The sequence below is a fragment of the Polyodon spathula genome, chromosome 24, assembly GCF_017654505.1.
Source record: "Polyodon spathula isolate WHYD16114869_AA chromosome 24, ASM1765450v1, whole genome shotgun sequence".
Taxonomy (NCBI): domain Eukaryota; kingdom Metazoa; phylum Chordata; class Actinopteri; order Acipenseriformes; family Polyodontidae; genus Polyodon; species Polyodon spathula.
This window is the reverse complement of record NC_054557.1, coordinates 22,911,747-22,936,619: the sequence shown is the minus strand read 5'-3', so window position 1 is coordinate 22,936,619 and position 24,873 is coordinate 22,911,747.

Here is a 24,873-nt window from a genome sequence, read left to right as displayed (position 1 = left end):
TGGTTCATAGATTTGGAGCTGAAAGCCCTGAGGAAGCATTGCATATTGTAAACCACTATGAGTGCCCCAGCCAATGGCTTTAACATGAACCCCAGTGAATGTCATTTCAGCTGTACATTGACCCCTGCACAACAGGCAGGGTGGTCTGTTTCACCCACTTCCACACCCACTTGCCCCAGGTGTCTCTATGGATACTTCTGTAAACCCAATTAAACCATGCCTTCTATTACACCTGAAGAGCTGGGACCAATTCAATATTTACCACATGTGCAGGTGAGTATAGAGGTTAGAGAAAAAAATACATTACATGACGCTGGGTCACACATCTCCCTTATTAACAAACTGTTCAGACAGAAGATACACAAGCTTCATAACAGATCATTACACAAAGTGAATACAGTATACTTGCCCAGTCAGCCAATAGGGTTCCACTTGATGTCCTTGGGTTAAAGAGTCTGTCTGTCTGCCTGCCTAAGAAGTGTTTTTGTTACACATGATTTCTATATTTTCTGTAACATGAGAAACAATCGGCCTGTGATCTTGGATGGGATTTCATTCTGTGCTATGGATGTGCTTTCAATGCTCAGGCAGGTCAACTGCAAATTCAGAACCAACCTGTATCCTTCAGTGGAATAGCTGGCTTATACCTGCTTGCTGCATTGTTACTGTGGGCACATCAACTGCAATACTAGCGTTAACTGAGCTGTGTGCATCTTCCAGCTCCAGCCTACAGATCCTTCTGGATAAACTCTAACCTCTATGAGGGTGTTCTTGAACCATCTGCAAATCTCTGATTGCAGAACCATGTCACATGTGAACCCAGGTCTAACTGCAGTGCGTGTGCTGAACCACACACATGACCAAGTGCAACTTCAACTCTTTGGGACAGTTCTACCCCTTGAATGGCACTGAGAATATTGTTCAAGAGATGCAGTACATAACATTGATCTCTCAGTGAACCAGAAGCACTCCCACCTGTTGGACTGAATGAATCAGCTGCTGCAGGTGAAGCACTTGAAGAATTTAAACACATATTCAGTGTTCAAATGGGGATTATGGGAAGGCTGATGTGGTGAAGCATAGCGTCTGTACCTGAGATGTACCGTCATGCACCAGAGGGCTTATAGAGTGAAACCAGCAATGAGCTCTGAAACAAAAACACAACCTGGTATCAGACACTCCTAGCCTCCTATAGTGGTTTCAAATTGGCTGCAATCTGAAACACTTTTGATTTGATATGAATATGTTTAACCTGTATGTCCACTCCCCCCATTTCTTACTGAGCAGTCCAAAAGCATTGCATCATTACACTGGCTCCCTGTTTATTATTGTTACCTGTTCAAATTCCTTACCCTTGTGTATAAATCTCTCCATGGTCTTGCAAAGCACCTTGGTTAAAGACGCTATAAAAATGTAAATAAATAAATAAGAGCAAAAAGTTGTCAGGATGTTAACAATGAAAAGAAAAATTACAGGTATGTTGTAGCAACACATGGGGACATGTAACACTATATTATACAGAACCCCGCTACTTACTCTTTCATAGGGTATAAGAAAAATGTCAGTGTGGATTTTGTGCTGCACATAGTACCCTTGTCAGAGATGTGACTTGGGTTTTCCATCAATTTGAATTCTCCAAGATCCTAGGGTTGCTTTTGAAACTGTGCACCACTCCTTTGTATTGAATGGTCTTGTAAACTCAGTGGGATTGTCATGAGGTGCCCTATCTTGGTTCAGGCATCGTCTTTCTGATATATTTTAGTTGGTTTCTGTTGGGGAAATGAAATCAGCATTGTGTGACGTTGTCTGCTGTGTTCCACAGGGCTCCATTTTAAGTCCTTTATTATTTTTTTTATATATATGTTACCTTTAGGTGACATTATCTTCAGACATGAATTGACATCAAGTGCTGGATGCTCAGAACTGCTGAATGTTGAATTCTAATAGAACAGGAGATTATGCTAGTGGGCACTCAGAACCAACTAAAACATATGGGATAACTGGAGTTTGACTTTAGCAGCCTCTCATCAGAACAAACTAGAAATGAATAATACTGCTGGTTATTCACTCTGCATACTCCTCACCGCACTCTGATATCACAGGGTGCAGGGCTGCTGGTTATTCACTCTGCATACTCCTCACCGCACTCTGATATCACAGGGTGCAGGGCTGCTGGTTATTCACCCTGCATACTCCTCACCGCACTCTGAGATCACAGGGTGCAGGGCTGCTGGTTATTCACTCTGCATACTCCTCACCGCACTCTGAGATCACAGGGTGCAGGGCTGCTGGTTATTCACTCTGCATACTCCTCACCGCACTCTGAGATCACAGGGTGCAGGGCTGCTGGTTATTCACTCTGCATACTCCTCACCGCACTCTGAGATCACAGGGTGCAGGGCTGCTGGTTATTCACCCTGCATACTCCTCACCGCACTCTGAGATCACAGGGTGCAGGGCTGCTGGTTATTCACCCTGCATACTCCTCACCGCACTCTGAGATCACAGGGTGCAGGGCTGCTGGTTATTCACCCTGCATACTCCTCACCGCACTCTGAGATCACAGGGTGCAGGGCTGCTGGTTATTCCAGGGTGAATACAAATAACACAGGAGCTCCTCAATCCTAAAATGCTCTGTGCTTGTCAGGGAAGCTGGGACTCTTACTGTTCAGACAAAATTGAAAACGTATTTTTATAAAATAGCATTTCTATCTTAGTGTTCCTACTTTACAATCTAAGCTGCATTTTCTTTTTGTAATCAAATTTTATTACATTTTTGTTTTAACTTTTATTGTTTTATTGATACAAGCTATTATTTTTTTTACAATTAAAACAATTTTTTTCTTTATCTAGATTTTATTACATATTGTTTATTAGACTGTTTGGAATGTAAAGGTCTAATTGTTGCAGTTTTGTATATGTGACACGCCGTTTGATCCTGATACAAATGTGTTTGAGTGTGATTGTCTTTGCTTTGTATTGTACAGTGCTGCGAGATACTTGTGTTGGAAAGGCGCTATATAAATAACCCCTGTGTGAGATCTGCTCCAGACCGCAAGTGAAGAACGTATTGATCACTGAGTAGCTGTGAATCCTGTCTGAGATCTGCCTGTGAATCCTGTGTGGGAGATCTGCCTGTGAATCCCATGTCTGAGATATGCTCCAGACCACAAGTGAAGAATGTATTGATCAGCTGTGAATCCCGTGTGTGAGATGTACGCAAGACTGCGTGCCTCCAAACTGTTTCTGAAACTTATTTTAAGCCCTATAGGCTTCGTCATGGTAACATGTTAAAAAAGAAAACAAAAAAACTGTTTGGTGAGTAAATGTGTAGAATTTAATAAACAATGCACTTTACAAATGATAGTTAAGGCCTCTAAACACCGGGTGATTTTTCATCAGGCGACAAGATACATTCACAGCGACATGATCATACACACCTGAAGAGACACAGACGCGATGCGACAGGTTTGAAAATGGCCAGATCTATAAAACTATTAAAATTGTCAAAGCTATGATCAAGACTGGTACATATTGGACCACATGATGTGGAAATTATGAGTGTCTTCAACCTATATGGCCGACTTGTAGTCGAGTCCTCAAACCTTGAGTCCGAGTCCGTGTCCGAGTGTCGAGTGTCGAGTCTGAGTCATGAGGGTCAGAGTCTCTATCATTTGATTCCGAGTGTCGAGTCCTTGACTTCAAGTCCTGAATGCAAGTCCTTGAAACAAACTCAAATCAAATGTCATTAAACTAGTGGTAGTAGTGGGAGAACAGTTTCCTTAACGGATGTTGTCTGATATCCCTCAGGAGAAAATGGAGATATAATAAGAAATAAAAACACAAAAAAAAATGATTTTGATTTATTTTTTCTAGCTAGATTATTCTACGTGCATGTGTGATCGATGGCTAGAGTGGTGTGTGGGTGGTGATGACAGAGCAGAAGCAGGACACTGCAAACGCACAGGCTCGGGTGCAAACACGCACTGTGGAGCTATGTTTATCCAAACAAAACAAAATAAAATATTTTAAAATAAACACTGCTCACAGTGCAAAATAAAAGGTTTCACAAAACAAAATCACAAACACAAAACTCAACGAAACAAATAAGGTGCTGGGGCCTATCCAGCGTGCCACACACCCTGGAGAAACTAAATAAGAGCCACTCGGCTCTCAGGTAAGGAAAAAAAACCCTCCTCGCTGGTAGGGGGAAACCTTAGGGAATCCATCTACTTTGACTTCAATTCAGGTCAAATCTTCCAATCTGATTTAGACATTGCCAGAACTGTATATATACTGTGTAAAACACATGTTTATAACATGACACTTTCATTTAATAGAATAATGTATAATACATGAATAGTTTCTAATCTTTTACTAGATTATCAGTATCAAACCAATTATTAAACACATTGTTTTATCATTTATCATTATCTTGATTACAAAGTAGAAGATAACTCCTCTAGATTATGGGTTGCAGAATGATGTATTTATAGTTCATAAAGTAGCATCACACCTTGTTAATAGATAAATAATGTTAACTTGCTTACATTTCTGACATACTTCTTTATATACATTTATAATTTTGTTATAGATTTAAAATCTTCAGCCCTTTTGTTTAGAGGTTGCAAAATAATTGTGGCTAAGTGGTTTACAGTGCGCAGGTGTAGAGGTGATGCTATGTGTAAACAGATGACAAACAACAAAGGTCACGGTCCAAGCAATTCTTTGTTTGTTTTTATAATCTGAGCCATTTGGCGACCGTAAATAATAGTCCCTGGCAATACACAGTACAATACATATTAGGGTCACAATATAGGACCTGTTTTTAAATATGTTAATATGTTTTGACGACTATTAACAAGGAATAACAGTTTATTAAATGGCATTTTAACATACATTACATTTGTAATGATCTGGTAACACTATAGGAATACTTTATACAGTTAGGGGTCTATTCTCAAAAAAGCATGTAAACCCTGTGTAGCCTGGATCTGCACGCTTGTTGCTACGGGTGAGATATGCATTGTGAGCCCCGGGCTGAGTTTCCTGGTTCCACTGGATTATACAGCAAAGCACTGATAACACAAGTGAAACTATTGGGTAGCCCTGATAGTGTGCCAGGGACTTTCTATAGGGAAGGGAATTTAGATGATTAAAAGATAGCTGACCACTTGACATGCAGAGGTAAAGAAAACAATGAATTACTTTTGTAAAAGAAACGTTCTTATTTATATCAGTGAATCCACACACAGCCCAGATCATATTTATATAGTACAACAGTACTGCAGAAATGTCTGAACAATACTGTATATCAGTGACATACCTTGCTGTGTTGTTATCAGAAAATAAATATAGGGGGTGTCAGAGAGTCGTTATCTCACTATTTGAATCCACACACTCGGCTCACACACAGCTTTGCCTAGCAACAGGTGATGTAATTGCTTTTCATTCTTCTGACTGGACCTGGCAAGCCCAGCAATCTCTCAATTATTTGCAGGGCTTCTTGTAAATAGGTGTGGCTCTGCGTTGTGTGTGCTCTGTTTCATTAACAGCACCAGAGCCTGCAGCACATTCTCTCACTTTCAATGATACATCTTACCCGGCAACAGATGATGCATCACTTCCATTCACAGTAATGCTACAAATGAGTGACATTGATGATATTGACATGGATCTTGGTAGCTTATTTCTGGAAACTGTTTGCTTTTTCAGCCTTAGACTTTTTTCAATCTTACAGTTCCAGTTTTGACAGCAGCTTCTTTTAGTCATTGTGTATGGGTACTCACTGGGTCACTTTCAACAGGAAACACACCAGTCTGGTTTTGCCAGTCCACTATAGTAACTGGGGCTGACATATAAACAGGTTCACTATGCTGCTGATATGAACAATACTGATTTATCCTGGTTTCCACTCCCCTGCCCCTATTTCTGTGGCTGCATTCACTGAGAGCACTACTTATTCCACCCAGCTCCTGATCCAAGCTCTTGTACTCTCCAGACTGTACTACTGTAACTCTGTCCTTGCTGATCTCCCTGCTTCAGCTATCCACCCCCTTCAGCTCATTCAGAATTCTGCTGCTCGTCTTATATACTTCCAACCTCGCTACTCTCATGCAATCCCCCTGCTTTGCACCCTTCACTGGCTACCTATCTGTGCTCACAGACCATTCAAGACCCTTGTTCTTGCTATCGCTATCTTCACCACACTGCTCCCTCCTACCTCCAATCCCTTATGTCTCCATAAACCCTGTCTCCACTTATCCTCTACTGGTCGATTGGTCATGCCTTCCCTCCACTCTCCATCCTCCCGTGCCGCTCCTTCTCTTCCCTAGCCCCTCTGTGGTGAAACCATCTACCGGAGAACTTCAGGACTGCTCCGTCCCGCACTGCCTTAAGCCGCCTCCACAAGACCCACCTGTTTAGACTGCACCTGTAGATCTCTTGATCTGCCCTCCTGCTATGCACTGGACTTGCCTGACTTCAGAACCACGTTACTGGATCCTGCTGAATGTTGAATTCTGATAGAACAGGAGGTTATGCTAGTGGGCTCTCAGAACCAACTAAAACCATTTTTTTTTTTTTTTTAATCTAGATTTTATTACTGTTTTCAACATATTGTTTATTAGACTGTTTGGAATGTAATGGTCTAATTGTTGCAGTTTTTGTGTATGTGACTTGCCTTTGGATCCTGATACAAATGTGTTTGAGTGTGATTGTCTTTGCTTCGTATTGTACAGTGCTGCTAGATACTTGTGTTGGAAAGGCGCTATATAAATAACCCCTGTGTGAGATCTGCTCCAGACCCACAAGTGAAGAATGTATTGATCACTGAGTAGCTGTGAATCCTGTGTGAGATCTGCCTGTGAATCCTGTGTGAGATCTGCCTGTGAATCCTGTGTGTGAGGTCTGCCTGTGAATCCTTTGTGTGAGATCTGCCTGTGAATCCTGTGTGTGAGGCCTGCTTGTGAATCCTGTCTGTGAAATCTGCCTGTGAATCCTGTGTGAGATCTGCCTGTGAATCCTGTGTGAGATCTGCCTGTGAATCCTGTGTATAAGATCTGCCTGTGAATCCTGTGTGTGAGATCTGCCTGTGAATCCTGTGTGGGAGGTCTACCTGTGAATCCTGTGTGAGATCTGCCTGTGAATCCTGTGTGTGAGATCTGCCTGTGAATCCTGTGTGGGAGGTCTGCCTGTGAATCCTGTCTGAGATCTGCCTGTGAATCCTGTGTGAGATCTGCCTGTGAATCCCATGTCTGAGATATGCTCCAGACCACAAGTGAAGAATGTATTGATCAGCTGTGAATCCCGTGTGTGAGATGTACTCAAGACCACGTGCTTCCAAACTGTTTCTGAAACTTCTTTTAAGCCCTACAGGCTTCGTCATGGTAACATGTTAAAAAACAAAACAAAACAAAAAAACAGTTTGGTGAGTAAATGTGTAGAATTTAATAAACAATGCAGTTTAAAAATGATAGTTAAGGCCTCTAAACACCGGGTGATTTTTCATCAGGCGACAAGATACATTCACAGCGACATGATCATACACACCTGAAGAGACACAGACGCGATGCGACAGGTTTGAAAATGGCCAGATCTATAAAACTATTAAAATTGTCAAAGCTATGATCAAGACTGGTACATATTGGACCACATGATGTGGAAATTTTGAGTGTCTTCTACATATATGGCCGACTTGTAGTCGAGTCCTCAAACCTTGAGTCCGAGTCCGTGTCCGAGTCCCGAGGTCGAGTCTGAGTCATCAGGGTCAGAGTCTCTATCATTTGAGTCCGAGTGTCGAGTCCTTGACTTCAAGTCCTGAATGCAAGTCCTTGAAACAATCTCAAATCAAATGTCATTAAACTAGTGGTAGTAGTGGGAGAACAGTTTCCTTAACAGATGTTGTCTGATATCCCTCAGGAAAAAATGCAGATATAATAAAAAATAAAACACAAAAAAAAATGATTTTGATTTATTTTTTCTAGCTAGATTATTCTACGTGCATGTGTGATCGATGGCTAGAGTGGTGTGTGGGTGGTGATGTCAGAGCAGAAGCAGGACACTGCAAACGCACAGGCTCGGGTGCAAACACGCACTGTGGAGCTATGTTTATCCAAACAAAATAAAATAAAATATTTTCAACAAAACACTGCCCACAGTGTAAAATAAAAAGGTTTCACAAACAAAATCACAAACACAAAACTCAACGAAACAAATACAGTGGTGGGGTCTCTCCAGCCTGCCACACACCCTGGAGAAACTAAATAAGAACCACTCGGCACTGAGGTAAGATGAAAACCCTCCTCGCTGGTAGTGGGAAACCTTAGGGAATCCATCTACTTTGACTTCAATTCAGGTCAAATCTTCCAATCTTGTTTAGACATTGCCAGAACTGTATATATACTGTGTAAAACACATGTTTATAACATGACACTTTCATTTAATAGCATAATGTATAATACATGAATAGTTTCTAATCATTTATTAGATTATCAGTATCAAACCAATTATTAAACACATTGTTTTATCATTTATCATTATCTTGATTACAAAGTAGAAAATAACTCCTCTAGATTATGGGTTGCAGAAAGATGTATTTATAGTTCATAAAGTAGCATCACACCTTGTTAATAGATAAATAATGTTAACTTGCTTACATTTCTGACATATTTCTTTATATACATTTATAATTTTGTTCTATATTTAAAATCTTCACCCCTTTTGTTTAGAGGTTGCAAAATAATTGTGACTAAGTGGTTTGCAGTGCGCAGGTGTAGAGGTGATGCTATGCGTAAACAGATGGCAAACAACAAAGTTCACGGTCCAAGCAATTCTTTGTTTGTTTTTATAATCTGAGCCATTTGGCGACCGTAAATAATAGTCCCTGGCAATACACAGCAATGTGTACTGCACTGTTTAAACCACGGGGTTCAGTCCTGAAATAGTAAACACGGTATAAACACACACTGAACACAAACATGATCACAAGTCCAGAGTGAGTGCTTTGGTGCAAGTGGTGAAATACAATTCATTAGTGAACAGTAGTGCAGTGCTGTTTGGGTTAGTGCTGGCCTTTCTCAACAGACCCCAGCTAGTGTTAGCAGTCTAACAATAACAGTTAGAACAACAAAACAAACAAAACACGAAACACTCACGGTTATTTTCACAGGTCGGGAGGAAGATTGCTGACTCATATTCATTCGCTCTCTGTCACACATCTTATAAATAAAAGGCATTGTTATTAAGTGTTGATAGGAAACATTTTGATTGACGAGCTGGAAGGCTTCAGATAATATTTTCCAACCTGGAACAAATTTTAATGACCAGGTCCAGAGAGAGTTCATTGCAGTGTATATGAGCAGGTCCAGGGAGAGTTCACTGCAGTGTATATGAGCAGGTCCAGAGAGAGTTCACTGCAGTGTATATTCCAGGGAGAGTTCACTGCAGTGTATATGAGCAGGTCCAGGGAGAGTTCACTGCAGTGTATATGAGCAGGTCCAGGGAGAGTTCACTGCAGTGTATATGAGCAGGTCCAGGGAGAGTTCACTGCAGTGTATATGAGCAGGTCCAGGGAGAGTTCACTGCAGTGTATATGAGCAGGTCCAGGGAGAGTTCACTGCAGTGTATATGAGCAGGTCCAGGGAGAGTTCACTGCAGTGTATATGAGCAGGTCCAGGGAGAGTTCACTGCAGTGTATATGAGCAGGTCCAGGGAGAGTTCACTGCAGTGTATATGAGCAGGTCCAGGGAGAGTTCATTGCAGTGTATATGAGCAGGTCCAGGGAGAGTTCACTGCAGTGTATATGAGCAGGGCCACGGAGAGTTCACTGCAGTGTATATGAGCAGGTCCAGGGAGAGTTCACTGCAGTGTATATGAGCAGGTCCAGGGAGAGTTCACTGCAGTGTATATGAGCAGGAGAGTTCACTGCAGTGTATATGAGCAGGTCCAGAGAGTTCACTGCAGTGTATATGAGCAGGTCCAGGGAGAGTTCACTGCAGTGTATATGAGCAGGTCCAGGGAGAGTTCACTGCAGTGTATATGAGCAGGTCCAGGGAGAGTTCACTGCAGTGTATATGAGCAGGACCAGGGAGAGTTCACTGCAGTGTATATGAGCAGGTCCAGGGAGAGTTCACTGCAGTGTATATGAGCAGGTCCAGGGAGAGTTCACTGCAGTGTATATGAGCATCCAGGGAGAGTTCACTGCAGTGTATATGAGCAGGTCCAGGGAGAGTTCACTGCAGTGTATATGAGCAGGTCCAGGGAGAGTTCACTGCAGTGTATATGAGCAGGTCCAGGGAGAGTTCACTGCAGTGTATATGAGCAGGTCCAGGGAGAGTTCACTGCAGTGTATATGAGCAGGCAGGTCCAGGGAGAGTTCACTGCAGTGTATATGAGCAGGTCCAGGGAGAGTTCACTGCAGTGTATATGAGCAGGTCCAGGGAGAGTTCACTGCAGTGTATATGAGCAGGTCCAGGGAGAGTTCACTGCAGTGTATATGAGCAGGTCCAGGGAGAGTTCACTGCAGTGTATATGAGCAGGTCCAGGGAGAGTTCACTGCAGTGTATATGAGCAGGTCCAGGGAGAGTTCACTGCAGTGTATATGAGCAGGTCCAGGGAGAGTTCACTGCAGTGTATATGAGCAGGTCCAGGGAGAGTTCACTGCAGTGTATATGAGCAGGTCCAGGGAGAGTTCACTGCAGTGTATATGAGCAGGTCCAGGGAGAGTTCACTGCAGTGTATATGAGCAGGTCCAGGGAGAGTTCACTGCAGTGTATATGAGCAGGTCCAGGGAGAGTTCACTGCAGTGTATATGAGCAGGTCCAGGGAGAGTTCACTGCAGTGTATATGAGCAGGTCCAGGGAGAGTTCACTGCAGTGTATATGAGCAGGTCCAGGGAGAGTTCACTGCAGTGTATATGAGCAGGTCCAGGGAGAGTTCACTGCAGTGTATATGAGCAGGTCCAGGGAGAGTTCACTGCAGTGTATATGAGCAGGTCCAGGGAGAGTTCACTGCAGTGTATATGAGCAGGTCCAGGGAGAGTTCACTGCAGTGTATATGAGCAGGTCCAGGGAGAGTTCACTGCAGTGTATATGAGCAGGTCCAGGGAGAGTTCATTGCAGTGTATATGAGCAGGTCCAGGGGGAGTTCACTGCAGTGTATATCAGGGAGAGTTCTGCAGTGTATATGAGCAGGTCCAGGGAGAGTTCACTGCAGTGTATATGAGCAGGTCCAGGGAGAGTTCACTGCAGTGTATATGAGCAGGTCCAGGGAGAGTTCACTGCAGTGTATATGAGCAGGTCCAGGGAGAGTTCACTGCAGTGTATATGAGCAGGTCCAGGGAGAGTTCACTGCAGTGTATATGAGCAGGTCCAGGGAGAGTTCACTGCAGTGTATTTGAGCAGGTCCAGGGAGAGTTCACTGCAGTGTATATGAGCAGGTCCCACTGCAGTGTATATGAGCAGGTCCAGGGAGAGTTCACTGCAGTGTATTTGAGCAGGTCCAGGGAGAGATCACCGCAGTGTATATGAGCAGGGCCAGGCAGAGTTCACTTCAGAGTATTCACACTACACTTTAAGGGTGTATTTATAAGCCTATTAGGGTCACAATATAGGACCTGTTTTTAAATATGTTAATATGTTTTGACGACTATTAACAAGGAATAACAGTTTATTAAATGGCATTTTAATATACATTACATTTGTAATGATCTGGTAACACTATAGGAATACTTTATACAGTTAGGGGTCTATTCTCAAAAAAACATGTAAACCCTGTGTAGCCTGGATCTGCACGCTTGTTGCTATGGGTGAGATATGCATTGTGAGCCCTGAGTTTCCTGGTTCCACTGGATTATACAGCAAAGCACTGTAAACACAAGTAAAACTATTGGTTAGCCCTGATAGTGTGCCAGGGACTTTCTATAGGGAAGGGAATTTAGATGATTAAAAGATAGCTGACCACTTGACATGCAGAGGTAAAGAAAACAATGAATTACTTTTGTAAAAGAAACGTTCTTATTTATATCAGTGAATACACACACAGTCCAGATCAGATTTATATAGTACAACAGTACTGCAGAAATGTCTGAACAATACTGTATATCAGTGACATACCTTGCTGTGTTGTTATCAGAAAATAAATATAGGGGGTGTTAGAGAGTCGTAATCTCACTATTTGAATCCACACACTCGACTCACACACAGCTTTGCTTAGCAACAGGTGATGTAATTGCTCTTCATTCTTCTGACTGGACCTAGCAAGCCCAGCAATCTCTCAATTATTTGCAGGGCTTCTTGTAAATAGGTGTGGCTCTGCGTTGTGTGTGCTCTGTTTCATTAACAGCACCAGAGCCTGCAGCACATTCTCTCACTTTCAATGATACATCTTACCCGGCAACAGATGATGCATCACTTCCATTCACAGTAATGCTACAAATGAGTGACATTGATGATATTGACATGGATCTTGGTAGCTTATTTCTGGAAACTGTTTGCTTTTTCAGCCTTAGACTTTTTTCAATCTTACAGTTCCAGTTTTGACAGCAGCTTCTTTTAGTCATTGTGTATGGGTACTCACTGGGTCACTTTCAACAGGAAACACACCAGTCTGGTTTTGCCAGTCCACTATAGTAACTGGGGCTGACATATAAACAGGTTCACTATGCTGCTGATATGAACAATACTGATTTATCCTGGTTTCCACTCCCCTGCCCCTATTTCTGTGGCTGCATTCACTGAGAGCACTACTTATTCCACCCAGCTCCTGATCCAAGCTCTTGTACTCTCCAGACTGTACTACTGTAACTCTGTCCTTGCTGATCTCCCTGCTTCAGCTATCCACCCCCTTCAGCTCAATCAGAATTCTTCTGCTCGTCTTGTATACTTCCAACCTTGCTACTCTCATGCAATCCCCCTGCTTTGCACCCTTCACTGGCTACCTATCTGTGCTCACAGACCATTCAAGACCCTTGTTCTTGCTATCGCTATCTTCACCACACTGCTCCCTCCTACCTCCAATCCCTTATGTCTCCATAAACCCTGTCTCCACTTATCCTCTACTGGTCGATTGGTCATGCCTTCCCTCCACTCTCCATCATCCCGTGCTGCTCCTTCTCTTCCCTAGCCCCTCTGTGGTGAAACCATCTACCGGAGAACTTCAGGACTGCTCTGTCCCGCACTGCCTTAAGCCGCCACAAGACCCACCTGTTTAGACTGCACCTGTAGATCTCTTGATCTGCCCTCCTGCTATGCACTGGACTTGCCTGACTTCAGAACCATGTTACTGGATCCTGCTGAATGTTGAATTCTGATAGAACAGGAGGTTATGCTAGTGGGCTCTCAGAACCAACTAAAACAATTTTTTTTTTTTTAATCTAGATTTTATTACTGTTTTCAACATATTGTTTATTAGACTGTTTGGAATGTAATGGTCTAATTGTTGCAGTTTTGTGTATGTGACTTGCCTTTGGATCCTGATACAAATGTGTTTGAGTGTGATTGTCTTTGCTTCGTATTGTACAGTGCTGCTAGATACTTGTGTTGGAAAGGCGCTATATAAATAACCCCTGTGTGAGATCTGCTCCAGACCCGCAAGTGAAGAATGTATTGATCACTGAGTAGCTGTGAATCCTGTGTGAGATCTGCCTATGAATCCTGTGTGAGATCTGCCTGTGAATCCTGTGTGTGAGATCTGCCTGTGAATCCTGTGTGTGAGGCCTGCTTGTGAATCCTGTCTGTGAAATCTGCCTGTGAATCCTGTGTGAGATCTGCCTGTGAATCCTGTGTGAGATCTGCCTGTGAATCCTGTGTATAAGATCTGCCTGTGAATCCTGTGTGTGAGATCTGCCTGTGAATCCTGTGTGTGAGATCTGCCTGTGAATCCTGTGTGTGAGATCTGCCTGTGAATCCTGTGTGAGATCTGCCTGTGAATCCTGTGTATAAGATCTGCCTGTGAATCCTGTGTGTGAGATCTGCCTGTGAATCCTGTGTGGGAGGTCTGCCTGTGAATCCTGTCTGAGATCTGCCTGTGAATCCTGTGTGAGATCTGCCTGTGAATCCCATGTCTGAGATATGCTCCAGACCACAAGTAAAGAATGTATTGATCAGCTGTGAATCCCGTGTGTGAGATGTACTCAAGACCACGTGCCTCCAAACTGTTTCTGAAACTTCTTTTAAGCCCTACAGGCTTTGTCATGGTAACATGTTACAAAAACAAAACAAAACAAAACAAAACAAATAAACTGTTTGGTGAGTAAATGTGTAGAATTTAATAAACAATGCACTTTACAAATGATAGTTAAGGCCTCACAGCGATATGATCATACACACCTGAAGGGACACAGACGCGATGCGACAGGTTTGAAAATGGCCAGATCTATAAAACTTTTAAAATTGTCAAAACTATGATCAAGATTGGTACATATTGGACCACATGATGTGGAAATTATTAGTGTGTTCAACATATATGGCCGACTTGTAGTCGAGTCCTCAAACCCTGAGTCCGAGTCCGTGTCCGAGTCCTGAGTGTCGAGTCTGAGTCATTAGGATCAGAGACTCTATCATTTGAGTCCAAGTGTCAAGTCTGAGTCATCAGGGTCAGAGTCTCTAACATTTGAGTCTGAGTTTCGAGTTCTTGACTTCAAGTCCTCAATGCAAGTCCTTGAAACAAACTCAAATCAAATGTCATTAAACTAGTGGTAGTAGTGGGAGAACAGTTTCCTTAACGGATGTTGTCTGATATCCCTCAGGAAAAAATGCACATATAATAAAAAATAAAAACACAAAAAAAAATGATTTTGATTTATTTTTTCTAGCTAGGTTATTCTATGTGCATGTGTGATCGATGGCTAGAGTGGTGTATGGGTGGTGATGTCAGAGCAGAAGCAGGACACTGCAAACGCACAGGCTCGGGTGCAAACACGCACTGTGGAACTATGTTTATCCAAACAAAACAAAATAAAATATTTTAAAATAAACACTGCTCACAGTGCAAAATAAAAAGGTTTCACAAAACAAAATCACAAACACAAAACTCAACGAAACAAATACAGTGGTGGGGTCTCTCCAGCCTGCCACACACCCTGGAGAAACTAAATAAGAACCACTCGGCTCTCAGGTAAGGAAAAAAAACCCTCCTCGCTGGTAGGGGGAAACCTTAGGGAATCCATCTACTTTGACTTCAATTCAGGTCAAATCTTCCAATCTGATTTAGACATTGCCAGAACTGTATATATACTGTGTAAAACACATGTTTATAACATGACACTTTCATTTAATAGCATATTGTATAATACATGAATAGTTTCTAATCATTTACTAGATTATCAGTATCAAACCAATTTTTAAACACATTTTTTTATCATTTATCATTATCTTGATTACAAAGTAGAAAATAACTCCTCTAGATTATGGGTTGCAGAATGATGTATTTATAGTTCATAAAGTAGCATCACACCTTGTTAATAGATAAATAATGTTAACTTGCTTACATTTCTGACATATTTCTTTATATACATTTATAATTTTGTTCTATATTTAAAATCTTCACCCCTTTTGTTTAGAGGTTGCAAAATAATTGTGACTAAGTGGTTTGCAGTGCGCAGGTGTAGAGGTGATGCTATGCGTAAACAAATGAGAAACAACAAAGGTCACGGTCCAAGCAATTCTTTGTTTGTTTTTATAATCTGAGCCATTTGGCGACCGTAAATAATAGTCCCTGGCAATACACAGCAATGTGTACTGCACTGTTTAAACCACGGGGTTCAGTCCTGAAATAGTAAACACGGTATAAACACACACTGAACACAAACGTGATCACAAGTCCAGAGTGAGTGCTTTGGTGCAAGTGGTGAAATACAATTCATTAGTGAACAGTAGTGCAGTGCTGTTTGGGTTAGTGCTGGCCTTTCTCAACAGACCCCAGCTAGTGTTAGCAGTCTAACAATAACAGTTAGAACAACAAAACAAACAAAACACGAAACACTCACGGTTATTTTCACAGGTCGGGAGGAAGATTGCTGACTCATATTCATTCGCTCTCTGTCACACATCTTATAAATAAAAGGCATTGTTATTAAGTGTTGATAGGAAACATTTTGATTGACGAGCTGGAAGGCTTCAGATAATATTTTCCAACCTGGAACAAATTTTAATGAGCAGGTCCAGAGAGAGTTCATTGCAGTGTATATGAGCAGGTCCAGGGAGAGTTCACTGCAGTGTATATGAGCAGGTCCAGGGAGAGTTCACTGCAGTGTATATGAGCAGGTCCAGGGAGAGTTCACTGCAGTGTATATGAGCAGGTCCAGGGAGAGTTCACTGCAGTGTATATGAGCAGGGCCACGGAGAGTTCACTGCAGTGTATATGAGCAGGTCCAGGGAGAGTTCATTGCAGTGTATATGAGCAGGTCCAGGGAGAGTTCACTGCAGTGTATATGAGCAGCCAGGGAGAGTTCACTGCAGTGTATATGAGCAGGGCCACGGAGAGTTCACTGCAGTGTATATGAGCAGGTCCAGGGAGAGTTCACTGCAGTGTATATGAGCAGGTCCAGGGAGAGTTCACTGCAGTGTATATGAGCAGGTCCAGGGAGAGTTCACTGCAGTGTATATGAGCAGGTCCAGGGAGAGTTCACTGCAGTGTATATGAGCAGGTCCAGGGAGAGTTCACTGCAGTGTATATGAGCAGGGCCAGGGAGAGTTCACTGCAGTGTATATGAGCAGGTCCAGGGAGAGTTCACTGCAGTGTATATGAGCAGGCACAGGGAGAGTTCATTGCAGTGTATATGAGCAGGTCCAGGGAGAGTTCACTGCAGTGTATATGAGCAGGTCCAGGGAGAGTTCACTGCAGTGTATATGAGCAGGTCCAGGGAGAGTTCACTGCAGTGTATATGAGCAGGTCCAGGGAGAGTTCACTGCAGTGTATATGAGCAGGTCCAGGGAGAGTTCACTGCAGTGTATATGAGCAGGTCCAGGGAGAGTTCACTGCAGTGTATATGAGCAGGTCCAGGGAGAGTTCACTGCAGTGTATATGAGCAGGTCCAGGGAGAGTTCACTGCAGTGTATATGAGCAGGTCCAGGGAGAGTTCACTGCAGTGTATATGAGCAGGTCCAGGGAGAGTTCACTGCAGTGTATATGAGCAGGTCCAGGGAGAGTTCACTGCAGTGTATATGAGCATCCAGGGAGAGTTCACTGCAGTGTATATGAGCAGGTCCAGGGAGAGTTCACTGCAGTGTATATGAGCAGGACCAGGGAGAGTTCACTGCAGTGTATATGAGCAGGACCAGGGAGAGTTCACTGCAGTGTATATGAGCAGGTCCAGGGAGAGTTCACTGCAGTGTATATGAGCAGGTCCAGGGAGAGTTCACTGCAGTGTATATGAGCAGGACCAGGGAGAGTTCACTGCAGTGTATATGAGCAGGTCCAGGGAGAGTTCACTGCAGTGTATATGAGCAGGTCCAGGGAGAGTTCACTGCAGTGTATATGAGCAGGTCCAGGGAGAGTTCACTGCAGTGTATATGAGCAGGTCCAGGGAGAGTTCACTGCAGTGTATATGAGCAGGTCCAGGGAGAGTTCACTGCAGTGTATATGAGCAGGTCCAGGGAGAGTTCACTGCAGTGTATATGAGCAGGTCCAGGGAGAGTTCACTGCAGTGTATATTCAGGGAGAGTTCATTGCAGTGTATATGAGCAGGTCCAGGGAGAGTTCACTGCAGTGTATATGAGCAGGTCCAGGGAGAGTTCACTGCAGTGTATATGAGCAGGACCAGGGAGAGTTCACTGCAGTGTATATGAGCATCCAGGGAGAGTTCACTGCAGTGTATATGAGCAGGTCCAGGGAGAGTTCACTGCAGTGTATATGAGCAGGACCAGGGAGAGTTCACTGCAGTGTATATGAGCAGGTCCAGGGAGAGTTCACTGCAGTGTATATGAGCAGGTCCAGGGAGAGTTCACTGCAGTGTATATGAGCAGGTCCAGGGAGAGTTCACTGCAGTGTATATGAGCAGGTCCAGGGAGAGTTCACTGCAGTGTATATGAGCAGGTCCAGGGAGAGTTCACTGCAGTGTATATGAGCAGGTCCAGGGAGAGTTCACTGCAGTGTATATGAGCAGGTCCAGGGAGAGTTCACTGCAGTGTATATGAGCAGGTCCAGGGAGAGTTCACTGCAGTGTATATGAGCAGGCACAGGGAGAGTTCACTGCAGTGTATATGAGCAGGCCCAGGGAGAGTTCACTGCAGTGTATATGAGCAGGTCCAGGGAGAGTTCACTGCAGTGTATATGAGCAGGTCCAGGGAGAGTTCACTGCAGTGTATATGAGCAGGTCCAGGGAGAGTTCACTGCAGTGTATATGAGCAGGTCCAGGGAGAGTTCACTGCAGTGTATATGAGCAGGTCCAGGGAGAGTTCACTGCAGTGTATATGAGCAGGTCCAGGGAGAGTTCACTGCAGTGTATATGAGCAGGTCCAGGGAGAGTTCACATGCAGTGTATATGAGCAGGTCCAGGGAGAGTTCACTGCAGTGTATATGAGCAGGTCCAGGGAGAGTTCACTGCAGTGTATATGAGCAGGTCCAGGGAGAGTTCACTGCAGGGTATATGAGCAGGTCCAGGGAGAGTTCACTGCAGTGTATATGAGCAGGCACAGGGAGAGTTCACTGCAGAGTATTCACACTACACTTTAAGGGTGTATTTATAAGCCTATTAGGGTCACAATATAGGACCTGTTTTTAAATATGTTAATATGTTTTGACAACTATTAACAAGGAATAGCAGTTTATTAAATGGCATTTTAACATACATTACATTTGTAATGATCTGGTAACACTATAGGAATACTTTATACAGTTAGGGGTCTATTCTCAAAAAAGCATGTAAATCCTGTGTAGCCTGGATCTGCACGCTTGTTGCTATGGGTGACATATGCATTGTGAGCCCCGGGCTGAGTTTCCTGGTTCCACTGGATTATACAGCAAAGCACTGTAAACACAAGTGAAACTATTGGGTAGCCCTGATAGTGTGCCAGGGACTTTCTATAGGGAAGGGAATTTAGATGATTAAAAGATAGCTGACCACTTGACATGCAGAGGTAAAGAAAACAATGAATTACTTTTGTAAAATAAACATTCTTATTTATATCAGTGAATCCACACACAGCCAAGATCAGATTTATATAGTACAACAGTACTGCAGAAATGTCTGAACAATACTGTATATCAGTGACATACCTTGCTGTGTTGTTATCAGAAAATAAATATAGGGGGTGTTAGAGAGTCGTAATCTCACTATTTGAATCCACACACTCAACTCACACACAGCTTTGCTTAGCAACAGGTGATGTAATTGCTCTTCATTCTTCTGACCGGACCTAGCAAGCCCAGCAATCTCTCAATTTTTGCAGGGCTTCTTGTAAATAGGTGTGGCTCTGCGTTGTGTGTGCTCTGTTTCATTAACAGCACCAGAGCCTGCAGCACATTCTCTCACTTTCAATGATACATCTTACCCGGCAACAGATGATGTATCACTTCCATTCACAGTAATGCTACAAATGAGTGACATTGATGATATTGACATGGATCTTGGTAGCTTACTTCTGGAAACTGTTTGCTTTTTCAATCTTAGACTTTTTTCAATCTTACAGTTCCAGTTTTGACAGCAGCTTCTTTTAGTCATTGTGTATGGGTACTCACTGGGTCACTTTCAACAGGAAACACACCAGTCTGGTTTTGCCAGTCCACTATAGTAACTGGGGCTGACATATAAACAGGTTCACTATGCTGCTGAGATGAACAATACTGATTTACCCTGGTTTCCACTCCCCTGCCCCTATTTCTGTGGCTGCATTCACTGAGAGCATTACTTATTCCACCAGCTCCTGATCCAAGCTCTTGTACTCTCCAGACTGTACTACTGTAACTCTGTCCTTGCTGATCTCCCTGCTTCAGCTATCCACCCCGTTCAGATCATTCAGAATTCTTCTGCTCGTCTTGTATACTTCCAACCTCGCTACTCTCATGCCACCCCCCTGCTTTGCACCCTTCATTGGCTACCTATCTGTGCTCGCAGACAATTCAAGACCCTTGTTCTTGCTATCGCTATCTTCACCACCCTGCCCCCTCCTACCTCCAATCCCTCATGTCTCCTGCACTTTCATGCCTTCCCTCCACTCTCCATCCTCCCGTGTTGCTCCTTCCCTTCCCTAGCCCCTCTGCACTATTGCACTACTAATATGTAATTGTAGATGCAAATCATAACTTGTTGCCTCCTTTTTTGTATTTTATTCTATTAGTATTATTGCACTTACTGTAAACTATAATGTATTTAAATATTAATTTTGCATTGTAACTTTATACTGCCCTGTAACACCTGTAAGTTGCCAAATAATAATAATAATAATAATAATAATATAATAATAATAATAATAATAATAATAATAAACAAGTATTTTGTTCACTCAGAGTATCTCTGCACGGTTCTGTAATACAATAATATTCTCTCTCTCTCTCTCTCTCTCTCTCTCTCTCTCTCTCTCTCTCTCTCTCTCTCTCTCTCTCTCTCTATATATATCTGTATATATATATATATATATATATATATATATATATATATATATATATATATATGCAGGGGTAGTGGTGCTCCGAGTGAAAGTGCTGTGCAGGGGTAGTGGTGCTCTGGGTGAAAGTGCTGTGCAGGGGTAGTGGTGCTCCGGGTGATAGTGCTGTGCAGGGGTAGTGGTGCTCCGGGTGAAAGTGCTGTGCAGGGGTAGTGGTGCTCTGGGTGAAAGTGCTGTGCAGGGGTAGTGGTGCTCCGGGTTATAGTGATGTGCAGGGGTAGTGGTGCTCCGGGTGAAAGTGCTGTGTAGGGGTAGTGGTGCTCTGGGTGAAAGTGCTGTGCAGGGGTAGTGGTGCTCTGGGTGAAAGTGCTGTGCAGGGGTAGTGGTGCTCCGGGTGAAAGTGCTGTGCAGGGGTAGTGGTGCTCTGGGTGAAAGTGCTGTGTATGGGTAGTGGTGCTCTGGGTGAAAGTGCTGTGCAGGGGTAGTGGTGCTCTGGGTGAAAGTGCTGTGCAGGGGTAGTGGTGCTCTGGGTGAAAGTGCTGTGCAGGGGTAGTGGTGCTCTGGGTGAAAGTGCTGTGTATGGGTAGTGGTGCTCTGAGTGAAAGTGCTGTGTATGGGTAGTGGTGCTCTGGGTGAAAGTGCTGTGTATGGGTAGTGGTGCTCTGGGTGAAAGTGCTGTGCAGGGGTAGTGGTGCTCTGGGTGAAAGTGCTGTGCAGGGGTAGTGGTGCTCTGGGTGAAAGTGCTGTGCAGGGGTAGTGGTGCTCTGGGTGAAAGTGCTGTGCAGGGGTAGTGGTGCTCTGGGTGGTAGTGCTGTGCAGGGGTAGTGGTGTAGTGGTGCAGGGGTAGTGGTGCTGTGCAGGGGTAGTGGTGCTCCGAGTGGTGAAAGTGCTGTGCAGGGGTAGTGGTGCTCTGGGTGAAAGTGCTGTGCAGGGGTAGTGGTGCTCTGGGTGAAAGTGCTGTGCAGGGGTAGTGGTGCAGTGGTGAGTGCTGTGCAGGGGTAGTGGTGCTCTGGGTGAAAGTGCTGTGCAGGGGTAGTGGTGCTCTGGGTGAAAGTGCTGTGCAGGGGTAGTGGTGCTCTGGGTGAAAGTGCTGTGCAGGGGTAGTGGTGCTCCGAGTGGTGAGTGCTGAGCAGGGGTAGTGGTGCTCCGGGATAGTTGTGCTCGCTCCATGGCTACTGCTCCCAGGTCTCTATTCATCTGCAACAGAAAAACAAAAAGAAAGCAAAGTGCTCTGGCGTGTTACCGTTTCAGTGTAAGAGGCCATACTCACGTATCTGCATCCCCTTTGTACTGCTGATCTCCTCCCTGTGTTCAGTGCGGTGCCACGCTCTATCCAATCCCTGCATGCAACACAGCTGATCACAATAGATCAGTTCAGCAGTCTTACAGCTTCGCCCTTCTGCCAAGATGGATGACTTATGGTTCCATCCCATTATCAAGTCAGCCCATCCCTGTGAAGGCGTACCACCAACCTTACTTAGCATTCTTCCTGGTTGGGTGGTAGATTTCCAGCTCAGATTCCTTCTCTCCCAGTCACAAGATCATATTGCAGACAGATTAAATTACTCAGTATGCAAATGAGAAGACACGTGCTATTGCCAATTAATCAAAGTAATCTACTTAAAGTCTGGCCAACACAAGACATCTAATACATATATTTAGGAAAAGTCACAAGTGGGCATGCGCATTACATTCCGGAAAACAGAGCCATTTAAATTTTAGAACCCAAAACGCTTAAATTTACTGTCCTGGCGCTTCAAGTGTTAAAGACAAGAGTTTTAGCAACACAGAATGGTCCCTTCAAGATGACTGCAAAGCTGTAGTAAGATTCAAGTGTTCCCTTGAAAAGGGCTGCAAAGCTGTCGAGTTGGTGTGCCATGCTAAGGCTGCTATACCTAAAACTGAACTATACTAATGGAACGTGCATGCAAGTATCAAGGAATTGCTTATCGAGGTATGATATATATCCTAGGACCCCCAACCCGAAATACACCCCCATCTAGTGAATGACCTCATCTTTGTGATGCAGAACATTCACTTACTGAACCCCATCTAGATAATATCTTAGAAGTTCTCAAAAGGATGAAATATTCCGTTTTAAGAACAGCAATGTAAGGTTTATTCTGTATACATTACATTATTGTTATGGTGAGCTAGTAAAGAGTCTCCTTTTACAGTTCAGCTAATCGATTCTGATACGATCCATAGTTAATCTCTAGAAGTTGTTTTGATTTATTACCACAATATGATGCTATTATTATTTGTTTTGCCCTGTTGTGTGAAATGTATCATTATTGTTTGAGGAACTCAGCTTCGCCTGACGCCTAGGTTTTATTGTTTTGGTGTAATAATATTGACAGTACATGTTTTAATTCTGAATGTATATTTCATGATTTCCTGTTTAATAAATCCCCTTTGTTTTTAATAGTATTTTGTTTTTAAATAGATTCCTGATAAATCATTTTCCTGTGTAACAATGTCGATTTATGAACTATAAATGAAATAGAGTGGTCTATTTTTTGTTTATTGTACCATGTAGAGCAATATTGAAAACATGTTTCTACATTATAATAACAAGCAATTATTGTTTTTAAGAATATTAATCCCTACAATATTAACCACATATGGAAATAATTTGTTAGCTACAATGATTTTAATGATGATATTACAGGACAGACCAATAGGGGTCACTAGAGAGCTCCTAGTGTAACCCCGCTCGGTGAAGCCACATACAGCCCAGTTCAGACAGCACTCAAACTGTCTGCCTCACCACTGATGATGTCATTGGTTCTTCCTTTTCTGATTGGTCCTGTCAAACCCAACACTATGTGATGGGATTTTAGGGGATTTTTGTAAACAAGAGAAGCTTGTTCATCTCACTTCTACAACACTGCTGTTTGTTATGAATGAGGAAGAGAAATGAGGAAATTCCTTTTAGATCTCACACTGCCAAAGGGTTTTTTTTTCAACTTCACAAACACTCTGCCAGTAGCAGAGAGGAATCTCTCACTTCATCTTTATTTAATACACTTCTACTGAGATGGAACGTATGGCATGAAAAAATAATGAAAACTATTTGACAATTTGAGAGGCATATTTAAATAATACATTAACGTAGGTCTCAGTGGGTCCAAATATTGGCTAAACTCTGAATAGTTGAATTGTTACCTTTTCATCAGCCCATTTAGAGAAGATTAAGACTAGATATTTCTGAATATGTTAACAGAACACAACAAAAAAAAAGCTATTTGATAAAACTTTTTAAATAGCAAATATAGCACAGTATCCCATAATAGCACAGTAGCCAGTACTCATAATAGCACAGTATCCCACATTAGCACAGTAGCCAGTACTCATAATAGCACAGTATCCCATAATAGCACAGTATCCAGTGCTCATAATAGCACAGTATCCCATAATAGCAGAGTATCCCAGTGCTCATGGTATCGCCAGTGTAGGGTATATATCGTGGCATAGGGTCACGAGTATATCGTCCCCATAGGCTATTATCGTGTCATAGGGTAGTATCGTGTCATAGGGTCACGAGTATTATTGTGTCATAGGGTATTATGGTGTCACCAGTACTTTCAGTGGTCACCAGAAACTCCCATGTCATACGAAAAGAGTATTATCATTCTCATAGGGTCACGAGTATTATTATGCTCATAATAGTATTAGCATATCATAATAGGGTCACGAGTATCATCGTGCTCATAGTATTATAGTAATCCATAGGGTGTCACAAAGACGGCCGGAGTGGGTGGTGTCAGACCAGAGCCAGGAAATAAACAACAAGAGAGGTGGAGCTTGGTGGATGGCTTCGCTCAGCATTTAATAAATGAACAGACAGAAAATAAAAGGTTGTAACAAAACAAAAACACAGGACACGGCACATTCGCCAAAACAAAAGAGATAAACAAAACGGACTAACACTACACAAAACACGGTGAGCAGATATTTTAAATACGATTATATTCTTATCACAATTATTACCTCCGTCTCCAATCCCGTTCTCCACTCACCGAACACACAACCCCGAGTAGGTGAAAACATGCTGCTTTTATGCAGCTGTACCGAGACTCGATTGCTAATCAATCATTCAATTGGAGTCTCGGTACAACTGCACGTGAATTAATAAAGTGCAATTCCCTGTGCTCACATATTATTACATTTTACCTGCACGTGAAGTGCTGTGCAATCCTCGTGCCTAAATACAAATATACATTTTAAACACTCGTGTTACACAGACCCGTTTATATCCCGTGTACCAATGACTATACACCAACATTAAAACACAACACATAACACAAAATACACACAGGGGCGGGCA